This window comes from Hyperolius riggenbachi, chromosome 2 (genome assembly GCF_040937935.1).
Source record: "Hyperolius riggenbachi isolate aHypRig1 chromosome 2, aHypRig1.pri, whole genome shotgun sequence".
Taxonomy (NCBI): Eukaryota; Metazoa; Chordata; class Amphibia; order Anura; family Hyperoliidae; genus Hyperolius; species Hyperolius riggenbachi.
Window position 1 is genome coordinate 51,020,642 of NC_090647.1, and position 10,984 is coordinate 51,031,625.

General features: G+C 46.7%; 1 protein-coding gene across 10 annotated transcripts in view; it reads right to left on the reverse strand.

The window, feature by feature from the left end:
• GRM5 (glutamate metabotropic receptor 5) overlaps nt 1-10,382 on the reverse strand; it is a 459,510-nt gene extending 449,128 nt beyond the window's left edge. For all 10 annotated transcript variants that reach the window (XR_011026045.1, XM_068266785.1, XM_068266784.1 and 7 more), the window contains exon 1: nt 9,729-10,382. The gene's annotated coding sequence lies outside the window, so the exon portion shown is untranslated. The remainder of the gene's footprint in view (nt 1-9,728) is intronic.
• Between the last annotated feature and the right edge of the window lie 602 nt (nt 10,383-10,984).

Here is a 10,984-nt window from a genome sequence, read left to right on the forward strand (position 1 = left end):
CACCCTAAACATTTTTCCCATACAAATAAATTACTTTTACACAAAAAATAAACTCATTACCTCCCACACTCCCAATTTTTTTTATTTTTGTAATTAAAAAAAAATTAAAAAATGTACAATAAAAAAAATACATAAATAGTTACCTTAGGGACTGAACTTTTTAAATATTTATGTCAGGAGGGTACAACACTGTTACTTTATAAACTATGGGCTTGTAATTAGGGATGGACGCAAAACTGAAAAAAATGCACCTTTATTTCCAAATAAAATATTGGCGCCAAACATTGTGATAGGGGCATAATTTAAATGGTTTTATAACCGGGACAAAAGGGCAAATACATTTCATAGGTTTAAATTACAGTAGCATGCATTATTTAAAAACTATATTGGCCGAAAACTGAAAAATAATTAATTTTTTCCCCACATTTTTCCTATTTTCCCATTAAAACACATTTAGAATAAAATAATTCTTGGCATAATGTCCCACCTAAAGAAAGCCTAATTGGTGGCGGAAAAAACAAGATATAGTTCATTTCATTGCGATAAATAATAATAAAGTTATAGACGAATGAGTGGAAGGAGCGCTGAAAGGTGAAAATTGCTCTGGTGGTCAGGGGCCCCTCAGTGGTGAAGTGGTTAATACTGAGGTTCCTCTAGCTACCTAATATTGAAGGCTACATCTGGCTACCTAATACCAAGCTGCATCTGTAGCTACCTAAAACGGGCAAAGGAAGTAAGGGAGAGGTGACAGTTGGGACAGCCGGCACACTTGTGGTGCAGTGTGGTGGGGGGGTTTGTAGGTTCATGGAGGGTGAAGTCTGTGGTGCCAGGACATCTGTGCCTATAGGATCCTGTGATGTAAATCCGGGCCTGAGTACAAGCTTCAACCTCGGGCTCCGGCAGAAATAGCCATGACTGCAGTAAATAGCTGGGCGTTTTCTCTCCAAGGAAAGAGGGGAGGCGGGGCCAGGCAATGGAAGTGAAGCGGGGGGTTTCGGAACGGCTTCGTCGGGACGTCACACCGCAGGTAAGTATAACTTTTTCTTACAGCCAGGCTGCAGGTTTTTGTACACCAGCCTGGTTTCCTCTTTAAGCCCCCTTGAGGCTGCTTGTCCCTCACCATCATCCAGGGTGGCCCCAGGTAAGTATGGAACCTGAGACGCTTCTTGTCTCAGGTACACTTTAAGCAGTGTTACTGCTTATTCAAAGCAGACCTGAACTCAGAACGTCCTCTCTGCTCTAAAAGATATGCAACAGCATAATAACCTTAAAAAAAACACATTTCTTATACAAATCCTGCAATAAATCTGCAGTGTGTCTTTTTCCTGCTTTCATGGAAGCAGACATATTGTTAACATCCTGTATTTACCAATTAGCTGCTCTGCTGTGGCAGTCAGCTGACACAGCTGAGAGATCAAATTACAACTTATGATTAGTCACAGACGAGGGGGAATCAGACAGGCCAAACTCTCTAAATACATACAGGGTGCATTTCTCTCTGTTTTCCTTCTGTCCTGTGCAAGAGTTCAGGTCCACTTTAATATCTGATTGGTTGCTGTGGGTTACCCTCTCCCCATCACCGTACATCAGTTTTGACTTACTATAATATCACAGTGGTCCACTAGGGTTTCTGTTCTCAAGTAAAATCTTATAGAGCTGTCATAATAAATTGCTGTGCTCTGCCCGCTCCTTGTAATCTCTCTTCCTTCGGTTATTTCACTTCTTTTAGAGTTGTGCTGGAATGAGGTTATTGCTGGTAATCAGTCTATCCTGTCATTGTGTTCTATCTGTTGGGAGCAATGTGCAGAGGGCAGCAACCCCTAACAACTAACCAGCAATATATTTCCACTGATCTGACTGCCCTAAATAATAGCTGTAATCTTGTTGGTTGCAGCACTTTGCCCCTTATCATTGCTGTTTGCCTTGTAAACTAAACTACCAACTACAGTGAGGATGTGCAGAGTCCAGCATCTATAGCAACCACTCAGACGGCATTGTGAGGATGCGCAGCAGCCATAGCAACCACTCAGACGGCACTGTGAGGATGCGCAGCAGCCATAGCAACCACTCAGACGGTATTGTGAGGATGTGCAGCATCTATAGCAAACACTCAGACGGTATTGTGAGGATGTGCAGCATCTATAGCAAACACTCAGACGGTACTGTGAGGATGCGCAGCAGCCATAGCAACCACTCAGACGGCACTGTGAGGATGTGCAGCAGCCATAGCAACCACTCAGACGGCACTGTGAGGATGCGCAGCAGCCATAGCAACCACTCAGACGGTATTGTGAGGATGTGCAGCATCTATAGCAAACACTCAGACGGTATTGTGAGGATGTGCAGCATCTATAGCAAACACTCAGACGGTACTGTGAGGATGCGCAGCAGCCATAGCAACCACTCAGACGGCACTGTGAGGATGTGCAGCATCTATAGCAACCACTCAGATATTACTGTGAGGATGTGCAGCATCTATAGCAACCATTCAGACGGTACTGTGAGGATGCGCAGCAGCCATAGCAACCACTCAGATGGTACTGTGAGGATGCGCAGCAGCCATAGCAACCACTCAGATGGTACTGTGAGGATGTGCAGCAGCCATAGCAACCACTCAGACAGTACTGTGAGGATGTGCAGCATCTATAGCAACCATTCAGACGGTACTGTGAGGATGCGCAGCAGCCATAGCAACCACTCAGATGGTACTGTGAGGATGTGCAGCAGCCATAGCAACCACTCAGATGGTACTGTGAGGATGTGCAGCAGCCATAGCAACCACTCAGACGGTACTGTGAGGATGTGCAGCATCTATAGCAACCACTCAGATGGTACTGTGAGGATGTGCAGCAGCCATAGCAACCACTCAGACGGTACTGTGAGGATGTGCAGCAGCCATAGCAACCACTCAGATGGTACTGTGAGGATGTGCAGCAGCCATAGCAACCACTCAGACGGTACTGTGAGGATGTGCAGCATCTATAGCAAACACTCAGACGGTACTGTGAGGATGTGCAGCAGCCATAGCAAACACTCAGACGGTACTGTGAGGATGTGCAGCAGCCATAGCAACCACTCAGACGGTACTGTGAGGATGTGCAGCATCTATAGCAACCATTCAGACGGTACTGTGAGGATGCGCAGCAGCCATAGCAACCACTCAGATGGTACTGTGAGGATGCGCAGCAGCCATAGCAACCACTCAGATGGTACTGTGAGGATGTGCAGCAGCCATAGCAACCACTCAGACAGTACTGTGAGGATGTGCAGCATCTATAGCAACCATTCAGACGGTACTGTGAGGATGCGCAGCAGCCATAGCAACCACTCAGATGGTACTGTGAGGATGTGCAGCAGCCATAGCAACCACTCAGATGGTACTGTGAGGATGTGCAGCAGCCATAGCAACCACTCAGAGGGTACTGTGAGGATGTGCAGCATCTATAGCAACCACTCAGATGGTACTGTGAGGATGTGCAGCAGCCATAGCAACCACTCAAACGGTACTGTGAGGATGTGCAGCAGCCATAGCAACCACTCAGATGGTACTGTGAGGATGTGCAGCAGCCATAGCAACCACTCAGACGGTACTGTGAGGATGTGCAGCATCTATAGCAAACACTCAGACGGTACTGTGAGGATGTGCAGCAGCCATAGCAAACACTCAGACGGTACTGTGAGGATGTGCAGCAGCCATAGCAACCACTCAGACGGTACTGTGAGGATGTGCAGCATCTATAGCAACCACTCAGACGGCACTGTGAGGATGTGCAGCAGCCATAGCAAACACTCAGACGGTACTGTGAGGATGTGCAGCAGCCATAGCAAACACTCAGACGGTACTGTGAGGATGCGCAGCAGCCATAGCAACCACTCAGACGGTACTGTGAGGATGTGCAGCATCTATAGCAACCACTCAGATGGTACTGTGAGGATGTGCAGCAGACATAGCAAACACTCAGACGCCACTGTGAGGATGTGCAGCAGACATAGCAACCACTCAGACAGTACTGTGAGGATGTGCAGCAGACATAGCAACCACTCAGACGGCACTGTGAGGATGTGCAGCATCTATAGCAACCACTCAGACGGCACTGTGAGGATGTGCAGCAGCCATAGCAAACACTCAGACGGTACTGTGAGGATGTGCAGCAGCCATAGCAATCACTCAGACGGTACTGTGAGGATGCGCAGCAGCCATAGCAACCACTCAGATGGTACTATGAGGATGTGTAGCATCTATAGCAAACACTCAGACGGTACTGTGAGGATGTGCAGCAGCCATAGCAACCACTCAGATGGTACTGTGGTGATGTGCAGCAGCCATAGCAACCACTCAGATGGTACTGTGAGGATGTGCAGCAGCCATAGCAACCAATCAGATGGTACTGTGAGGATGTGCAGCAGCCATAGCAACCATTTAGATCAGGCATGGGCAAACTTGACCCTCCAGCTGTTAAAGAACTACAAGTCCCACAATGCATTGCAGGAGTCTGACAGCCACAGTCATGACTCACAAAGGCAAATGCATTTTCGGACTTGTAGTTCCGTAATAGCTGGAGGGCCGAGTTTGCCCATGCCTGATTTAGATGGTACTGTGAGGCTGTGCAGATTGCAGCTACCATAGCAAACAGTGAGAAAGCACTGGGCAGAAATGTGCAGTAATCGTAGCAACTACTCAGATAGTTAGATAGATAGATAGCCTGACATAGGACTGCAGTACACGTGGGGATGCTGTGGACCTGAATAGTTTAGTGTGATAAGGTCTTGTGCTGTTTTCCGATTGTTACGTTTTTTTGTATTTCAGATTGAAGATTCTCCTCACCTTCCAGCGGATGTTGTTGCCGGGATCCGTTGAAAAGGGCGCCTGAGCTGCCTGTATGAAAAGGGCGCCTCCATAGACATCAATGTTATTTCTGCAAAAATGGGCTACAAGGTGGTGAAAAGGGCGCCCAAGGTTTGGTATAGGCTACAAGCGGGCACCCCTTTGTAGCCCATATTTTTTCGGCTACAAGGTTTTCAACTACAGTAGGGCGCCCCTTTGTAGTCCATACTTTTTTTGGCTACAGTAGGGCGCCCCTTTGTAGCCCATATTTTTGGGCTACAAGGTTTTTGGCTACAGTAGGGCACCCTTTTCTAGCCCATATTTTTTTCGGCTACAAGGTTTTCGGCTACAGTAGGGCGCCCTTTGTAGCCCATATTTTTTCGGCTACAAGGTTTTCGACTACAGTAGGGCGCCCTTTGTAGCCACAAGGTTTTTGATTCTGCTACAAAAGGGTGCCCCTTTGTAGCCCATATTTTTCATTCAGCTACAGGGTTTTCGGCTACAAGGTTTTTGATTCTGCTACAAAAGGGCACCCTTTTATAGCCGAGATTTTTGATTCGGTGGTGCAGGGGGGGGGGTTAGGATTAGGTATCACAAGTGGGGGGGTCTAAGGGTTAGGCACCACTAGGGGGGTTTAGGGTTAGGCACCACCAGGAGAGTCTTAGGGTTAGGCACCACCTGGGCGATCTTAAGGTTAGGCACCACCTGGGCGATCTTAAGGCTAGGCACCATCTGGGGGTCTTAGGGTTAGGCACCACCTGGAGGGTCTTAGGGTTAGGCACCACCAGGGGATTCTTAGGGTTAGGCACCACCAGGGGAGTCTTAGGGTTAGGCACCACCTGGGGGGTCTTAGGGTTAGGCACCACCAGGGGAGTCTTAGGGTTAGGCACCACCAGGGGGGTCTTAGGGTTAGCCACCACCAGGGGAAGGTTAGGGGAGGGTTCTTTGTGAGAGTAGGGAGAAGTTAGGTCATAGTAATCACCAGGGGCTGTCTTAGGGTTAGGCACTACCAGGGAGGTGTAAAGTGCAGCTGCCATAGCAACCATCAGAAAATACAGGGAGGTTATGCAGAGTGGAGTAGCGAAATCAACCATCAGAATGTCCAAAGAGGATGTGCAGCATGCAGTTGCCACCAAAGCAACCAATCAGAAAGTATAATGAGGATATGCAAAGCACAATAGTTATAGCAACCAATCAGAAAGTACAATGAGGATATGCAAAGTGCAATAGTTATAGCAACCAATCAGAAAGTACAATGAGGATATGCAAAGTGCAATAGTTATCGCGACCAATCAGAAAGTATAATGAGGATATGCAAAGTGCAATAGTTATAGTAACCAATCAGAAAGTACAATGAGGATATGCAAAGTGCAATAGTTATAGCAACCAATCAGGAAGTACAATGAGGATATGCAAAGTGCAATACTTATAGCAACCAATCAGAAAGTATAATGAGGATATGCAAAGTGCAATAGTTATAGCAACCAATCAGAAAATGCAATGAGGATATGCAAAGTTCAATAGTTATAGCAACCAATTAGAAAGTATAATGAGGATATGCAAAGTGCAGTAGCTTTGGCAACCAGTTTGTATGTATTGCAAGAGAGTACAAAGTGCAGTAGCCCTAGCAACTAAGTGGAAATCTTTTCTTAACTTGCCTGACTACAGCAAACTGAAATCTCATTGGCAGTAAGGTTATAATGCATGATGCTGTGCTGATTGTTTTTACAATGCTTTAGTGGAAAAGTATGCAGGCGACCTTGGCTGGAAGTCTAGTATGTAAGCCAGCCCTGAGAGTCTTTGCAATACGATGCTACCTTTAAAGGAAACCATAGACCAGATGCAATAAAAGTATTATACATACATGGGGCTTCCTCCAGCCCCATCCGCATGGGTCACTCCCACGCCTACGTCCCCCGCTGCCTGCAGCTCCGGTATTGGGTCCCGTTACTTTCTCCAGTCGCAGCCAGTCTGACGCAAGAGAAGTGTGCTCTCTACGTATCTCTCCTGCAGCCACTGGATACATACGTAGAGAGCGCACTTGCGCAGACTAGACGCCTTTAGCAGAACTTACGGGACCCGGTACCAGAGCTGGAGAAGTTGTTACCTCTGCAGGATTCGATTGGTTCATTTTCAAACTGCATGAGGCCTCTTTTCCATGGACAGTTGATAAGCAGTGAAACGCCTCTCAAACGCAAACTATGTTCACATTATAAATCGCCAGCGCTATTTCAAGCGCTGAGCAATTTATAGTAATTTTTTTAATCGCCTTACCCTACACTTTCTAATCGCTTTTCTAAGCAGAGCAATTTTTTTCACTTCCTGATGTCAGTCAGGAAGTGAACTCTTTCACCCAGAAATGAATAAATACAATGTATTTATTCATAGAAGCGCTCGGGTAATCGCTATGCAAAGCGATTTTTCAACCACTTTGTGATTTCCCTACTAGTGCGATTAGTGCGATTTTTTGAAAGTTTAGGGAGCGCTTTAAATCGATAGCCCTTTCCCTAAACGCTCTGCCAATGTAAATGAATGTAACAAATTCCACAGTAGCGATTGCGATTAGCAAAATCGCAATCGCAGGACATGCAGCATTTTGACCCTGAAAGGGATGCAGCTGCAGGGGTGCCCAGAAGCCGCAGGGGGCCCTGTGGGGGGAGAAGTTTATTTTCCCTGTCCTGAAAGACTGACAACTAAGGGCACGGAGAAAGAAAAAAACTTTCTGCTCTCTGTACAATTGTTCTAATGGCTGCATCTGCCCAGCCACTGATAAGGTATCATACAAAGTTTTGCAGACAAAGTTTTATAGACAGTCCCTATTCAGTGTGTAGCAGGCCCTTGTGTACAATGCCCAGCCCCCAACCTCTCTACTCCTTCCCAAGTAAATGCTGGAGAAGTCTGCAGAGCTTGTTCTGCTCCATCAGAGATGGACAGAGTGAGTGTAATAGGCTGAGGCTGGGAGCACACTCGTCTGTCAGTTTTCTGTATGCGTCTTCTGTACACCACGTGTGTCTGTATGTGTGAAAACATGCACATTAATCACAGAAGCTAATGTCATTGATAGAGAAAATGTCTGCACTGCTTCACTGCTGTCTTTGTTATCTGCATGGAGAAAACACATTCAAGTGTGCAGTAGACAATTTAATAACATTGGTTCTCAGTTTACCTGTGCAGAAAGCAAGGAAGGGGGGCATCCAAAGTTTTGCAGGGGGGCAGGGCCGGGCCGAGGCATAGGCTGGAGAGGCTCCAGCCTCAGGGCGCAGTGTAGGAGGGGGCGCACAATTCATTCAGTTGTCATTCCTAATTGTGTATGAAGCAGAGAGAAATAAGAAAAGGGGATACATAGCAGTGACTGCAAGCCAGATAACTAGATATTAAGGTGTTGGGGAGGTTGTGGGCCCTGTGGCCCTCTTAGTCTAATAGCAATCAGTGTGTGACGGCTGGGGTGGGAGGGATGGAGGGGCGCACTTTGGTGTCTCAGCCTTGGGTGCTGGAGGACCTTGTCCCTGCTCTGGGGGGGTGGGGGGGGCAGTGATTTCTAGTTACACCCCTGGTTTGCACTTCAATGTAAAGTATTGAAGTGCTGGCAAATCACTCATGAATCGCTACACATAGCGATATGAGTGCGATTGCAAACTGTACATAAAAGTATGATACATTGAAAAGACCAATCAAAATGAAAATCGCTAATCGCAAATCGTTACACAATTGCTGGAAAAAGCTCATAAAATCACTTACAAAACGATAATTAAAAATGTTAGCGACTGCGCAAGAGATTTGCGATATGTAATGGGTTCCAGGCCTTAGAGGCAAAGGATCAGCCGAACAGCCAAGCCAACTGGTATTGCTTAAAAGAAAAGAAATATGGCAGCCTCCATATCCCTCTCACTTCAGGTGTCCTTTAAAGGACACCCGAGGTGACATGTGACATGATGAGATAGACATGTGTATGTACAGTGCCTAGCAAATACATAACTATGCTGTGTTCCTTTTTTTTTCTTTCTCTGTCTGAAAGAGTTAAATATCAGGTACGTAAGTGGCTGACTCAGTCCTGACTCAGACAGGAATTGACTACAGTGTGACCCTCACTGATAAGAAATGCCAAACATTAAAACACTTTCCTAGCAGAAGATGGCTTCTGAGAGCAAGAAATAGATAAAAAGGGGAATTTCTTATCAGTGAGGGTCACACTGCAGTCACTTCCTGTCTGAGTCAGGACTGAGTCAGCCACTTACATACCTGATATTTAACTATTTCAGCCAGAGAAAGAAAAAAAGGAACACAGCATAGTTATTTGTGTGCTAGGCACTGTACATATCCATGTCTATCTCATCATGTCACATGTCAGTTCGGGTATCCTTTAAGTCTGGTCCAATATTGACTACCTCTTCATAGAATGAAGGTTTACCTGCACAATCTGTTTATAGCATGCAAAATCTGCTGACCCCTCATACCACATGGAAGTGGTAAAATTGTCCAGTCATTGTCCAATCACAATTGGATGTGTGTACCAAACTTTAGACTACGATACAGACAGTAGACTATGACTGTGGTAAGGATTAGATTGCAAGCTCCTCTGAGAGTCAGTTAAGCGACACGATTGGCTCTGTAAAACGCTGCAGAAAATGTGTCAGCACTATATAAATGCATAATAACAAGAATGATTCAGAGCTCCCAGCCAGACACCTAACTTATCAATGGGAATGATGACATTGATTGGTCATGTGCACTCACAGGCTGAAGGGGGCGCTGTCCGAGTTTGCTCAATCCGTCAATATCTGCAAGGTCATAAGGAGGTGAGAGTGCAGATTGGATCAGCGACCTGCAGCGTCTGAACAGGGGGAAGTCAATCAGAGAACACAAGAGGTTTAAAAGTAGAAAGGGGGAAAAAACATCACTGTACCTTTCAGAAGAAGCTGAGCAAGCAGGTGGACTCCTAATCAGGTCTGTGCAGCAAATCCATCAGGGATCAGCAGCCTCCATGGCATTGGGGAGCAGTCCAGGAGCAATGAGCTGTCCAGATCATGCCAGCCTGGGGCATCTACACACAGCAGCACTACTGCAGGGGCGAGTGTAGGGGGCAGACAGGGATACCAGCCATCCACGCAGCACAGTCTATCCCTAACAATGCCTAGTTCATCAGCAGCCTCCTTATCTGCAGTCTTCCTCTAGTCTAATTGCCCATTATGCATTATGAGGACATCATCATGCAGAAAAAAGGCTCTGGCGGTGGGAATTTCAATGAAAGTGATGGGAGAACGGATTTGCTAAACTATGCACAGAGCGCCAGTGATCTTGCTGTGAGATAAAGCAGGGATTTGATAACAGCAGCCTTTAATCCTGTTGCAGCTTTGCAGGCATGGCTGTGTAGGTTGGAGGGAGAAGGTATCCCGTTCTATCCCGTGCAGCGGAGGGTGCCTGCAGCAGCATCAGCATCACAGGAGAGCAGGCAGAGAGGAGGGAGGAGGATGAAGAGAGAAGGTGATCGCAGCCCGCATTGATCCCGGCTTGGACCGTGGAGCGTCCACCCGCGAAGAAGAGGCATTGATTTGTGCGTCCCCCCCTCGCATCTCTCTCCTCTGCCTGTGCCAGCTGCCCGTGCCAGCTGGAAGTCTCGGATTAAAGACTAGAACAATAAAGCGGAGGATGGCCCTGGCACTCGCAGAAATAAGTCCTGCTATTAACCTCCCTAGTCAGGCTTCCTTAGCATGGGCAATCTGACCAGGCAGTAACCATTTGGGGGGGGGGGGGGGGGCAGCTTCTTATAGTAAGGATCAGTAGTGTCACAGGTTTTTTTTGGAGGGGGGGGGGGTAGGTTCCGTATCACAGGCCGGACAAACAACCTATTCCTCAGACTAGGTTCACAGTAGGACATTGCGTTGTGATGAGACGTTAAAGTCCCAATGCAACATTACAAGGCTACAAAAAAAGGGTAATGCACATTAAGGCCTGGAACCCACTAGGAGCACTTTTCTGAGCGCTTTGTGATTTGAAAAGCTCTTGCTAATGTAATGCTATGGGGTGTGATCCCACTTGAGCGATGTGATTTTTATAAAAATCCCCCCATAGCATTGCATTAGCAAGAGCTTTTTCAAATCACTAGCTCTTAAAAAAGGCTGCTAGTGGGTTTGAGTCCTTACGCTGTGTTACCGTAACATT